Here is a 4,147-nt window from a genome sequence, read left to right on the forward strand (position 1 = left end):
CCTCAATAGACGAAGTGTAGCAAGCTATCTAGATGGATAGTATGTAATTTCTGCACAGGTCACTGTTAAATAAATACATCACTGTACACTGATCAAGAATCTTGCTCCAATAAAGGAACATGAAGACTAAAAAAAGGGAGATAATGATTTGAATGTTATTTAATCATTTTTACCCTTACTTCTTTTGGTTCTGCAATGAAATTATTTCTCAATCCTCTTTATTCCTCCACTAAATTCTGAGCCCAGTTTCTTTGGTGGTAAGGATGATAATGCTGTAACACTGAGGATCCCCTGTCCTACCATTTGAATTAGGGCAGGTTCAGATGAAATGGCAGCCTAAGCATAATTCATAATCACATTATTCCTAATACTACTACTACTAATGCTGCCGGACTCGGTGGCTCAAGCCTGTAATCCCAGCACTTTGGGAGGCCGAGGCAGGCAGATCACCTAAGGTCAGGAGTTCAAGACCAGCCTGGCCAACATGGTGAAACCCCGTCTCTACCGAAAATACAAAAATTAGCCAGGCGTGTGATGGCGGGTGCCTGTAATCCCAGCTACTCGGGAGGCTGAGGCAGGAGAATCGCTTGAACCTGGGAGGTGGAGGTTGCAGTGAGCCGAGATCACACCACTGCACTCCAGCCTGGTTGACAGAGCAAGACTTGGTCTCAAAAAAAAAAATAATAATAATAATAATAATGCTAGTTGCTATTTATCAAATACTTACTTTTACTAAGGACAGCAACCCTGTACATATATCATTACATTTAATATTTAGAAGAATGTAGAAGGATTAGTAGTATAATCTCCATTCTATAGATAAGAGAACTGAGGCCTAAAGAGATTCAGCAACTTTCCCAGGGTCATGCAGCCAATAAGGCAAGATATTGGATTCAAATCCAAGGCTTCTTGACTCCAAAGCAATGGTGCTCTATTAAGACTTAGAGCTTCTTTTCTTTTACTATAATAGTTTAACTTGTTTTCTTATGGTAAATAAGGCAAAATCAAATATAAATGTATTGAAAAGCATATGAAGAGATGCTCACTTGCAGTGATGAAGAATTTTGGAAATAGTAGTGATGGTTGCACAATATTATGAATGTAATTACTGCTACTGTATTGTACACTTAAAAATGGAAAAAATGGCAAATTTTATTACATTTTTTTTTACCACAGTTAAAAATGGTAAAAAAAGAGCCATTCTCTTTTAAAAAACAATGAAATATCATTTTGTTTTCATCATCTTGGCAAAAATTAGAAATCTGAACAAAGATCATGGCAGACATGTCATAACCATGATGAGCTGCTACTGGTGAAGACAAATGTGGCTATTCTAGAGGAAGATCCAAAAGTACTTGGTTGAATTACCCGTGTACCCCAGGATCCATCCACCTCTTTCTGGGGGTATATTCGTCAGTGAGCTTCTCACACAGGGCCACTAGAAGTCCATTGCCAGAGAATTCATGAGTTAAGTATGGGAGAAGCACACCATGAAGTACTGTTCCGAAGCTGGAAGCAAAGGCCTGGAGCCTTCGTACGTGCTGTCCCCGAAGTATTCTCTCAGATATCTGCGTGGCTCCCATGCTCACCTTCTTAAAATCTAGGCTCATATGTTACCTCTTGAGTGAGCCCTTTCCTGGCTGTCCTGTTTAAAATGGCACCAACATTCCAAGCCTTTCCTTTTCCTTTTCCCTGTTTTATTCTTCTCTCTAGTGCTTATTGTCCTTTAATAATATTTACTACTTGATTTTTTTTTTTTTTTTTTTTTTTTGATACGGAGTCTCGCTCTATCGCCCAGGCTGGAGTGCAGTGGCGCGATCTCGGCTCACTGCAAGCTCCGCCTCCCGGGTTCACGCCATTCTCCTGCCTCAGCCTCCCGCGTAGCTGGGACCACAGGCGCCCGCTACCGCGCCCGGCTAATTTTTTGTGTTTTTAGTAGAGACGGGGTTTCACCGTGTTAGCCAGGATGGTCTCGAGCTCCTGAGCTCGTGATCCGCCCGCCTCGGACTCCCAAAGTGCTGGGATTACAGGTGTGAGCCACTGCGCCCGGCCCTACTACTTGATTTTTAAATCGAGCGTCCCCCTCTAGAAAATAGGATCCAGGAAGGCAGGAGTTTTTATCTGCTTTGATCAGTGATGCATTCCTAGCCGTTGAAGCCAACATATAATAGGGCATACAATAAGTATTAACTAAAAAATGATTGAAAATACATTAGAATGGCTGCCTATGGGAAAATAGGATGGGAATGGAGAATTGGGATAAAATGGAATAAAAAACATTAAGGCAAAAGTCCTGGGGCCTTGCATGGACCACTAGTGATGGTGCCAGGAGTGGAATCAACCCTCCATCCCAGACGTCTGGCAGCAACAAAAACACTTACAACAAAATCAATCAAGGTGGTGGCCTTGGGGAAATCTTTTCTCTTTTTAAAGTAAAACAAGATCACAACTTCCTGGTGAGTGGCCTTGAGCTTGCTACTTGGCATAAACTGAACTATGTTATTTCAAGTTGAGAACAAGAATTGTGATGTTCACTTTTTCCTGCTATTACTACTTAAAATTCTTTTTTACTTATAAATCATCTATGGTTGCTTGAATGCATCAGTTCTTTCTTAAATAACTGTTTATCACCACGTAAACTTAGTATCCCAGTCTTGTATTGTATCCAGTACAAAAACTCGAATCTCTCTTAGAACATTCTCTATTAAAAGTTTTTATTATTGTCATAGACATTGAACTTGATGACTCTTTAGTATACTGCCTCATTTTTTTCTTCATTCCGGAGACAGAATGTGGAGAAATCAATGCATTCTTCATATCACAAATCCATTCTTTTATGTGACTTTTAAAAATTCATTGTGGCAATTTAAGAGTCTAAGTAATGAGATAGTCTTTTCAGACACTCCTGATACTTTTACTGTGTGCAGGTATAAAACACAAGAGTTACACCTTTCATAACACAAGCTCACTTAACTGTCTAAGGCAACATCATCTTTGATGCTGCATCAATATTTCATAGAAATGTGATTTGCCTTGAACGCTTCTACAACAGTTTTGAGACTGTTTTCTCCCTGCACTTTGGCAGATGTTTACTGCAAGCATCCATCAGTTGTTATTTCAGTTTCCTGGACACTGCTGAATATGACTGCTAAGTATACATGTTTGGTGTAGTTTCAATGTGAATGGGAAATTTGCCAGTGTAATTTGTTTTTGTTAAATGTACACTATCACCATCAAAAGAGATTTTGATGAGCAATGTAAAAAAAGCCTCCAAAACTAGAATGAAGAGTTTCTTAAGAATATGTCAGGGAGAAAAACATGATTATTAGATAGGAGTCATTGATTACTAGGTAAAAGGTAGGCTCTGAGAAGAGCAAATGATGAACCTGTAGAATTCATTTTCTTTAGGCTATTTTTTTACAAAAGGATGTCAGAAAGATCACTACTCCCAAATGCTTCCTTGAAAGAAATGAGCTGGAACCACTCTATCAAGTATTAGACAATACCTACAATATTCTAGGCCAAACTAACAAAAAATGAATGTGGGTAAGTCACTGTGATTGTAAGAATATAAAAGAGATTAAAAGACCTAAAGGATGATACTGGGAGCTGGAAGCTATCCTGTAGATCCTACACTACAGAGCGTTGCTGGTCTGGCAGATTAGAAAAATACAAAAGTGCCTTATACAAAAACGAGGGCTCAAAATGGTGGGCATGAGATTATAGGCCTTATATCTCCCTATTATGCCAAATAAGCACATGAAGGCTAAAATAAAAGATTGGTTCACAGAACACTGGTCAGCTGGGGCTCTGCTGATCTAAGCTGTTCTGTGCGACTCTGCTTCCCATTATATGTCTATGGGTTGGCTGGGGAACCTCTGCTCTACATGTGTTTATTTTGTTGTCCATGCTGCTGGGACAGCAGCTATACAGGAGATCTCATGGCAATGGCAAAGTCGCAAGGGGGCAATGGAAAATATGTGAGGTTTCATAAGGCCTAGTCTTAGAATTGGCATACTATTATTTCTGGTCCATTCCAGAGTAAGTTCCATGACCAAGCCCAAAGTCAAGGGGTGGGGAACTAGGCTGCCCATAAAGAAGCTATGGTAAGATTGTGAACGAAGAGGGAATGAAGAATTAGGATGAA

This window comes from Pan paniscus, chromosome 12, assembly GCF_029289425.2.
Source record: "Pan paniscus chromosome 12, NHGRI_mPanPan1-v2.0_pri, whole genome shotgun sequence".
In the NCBI taxonomy this organism is placed as follows: domain Eukaryota; kingdom Metazoa; phylum Chordata; class Mammalia; order Primates; family Hominidae; genus Pan; species Pan paniscus.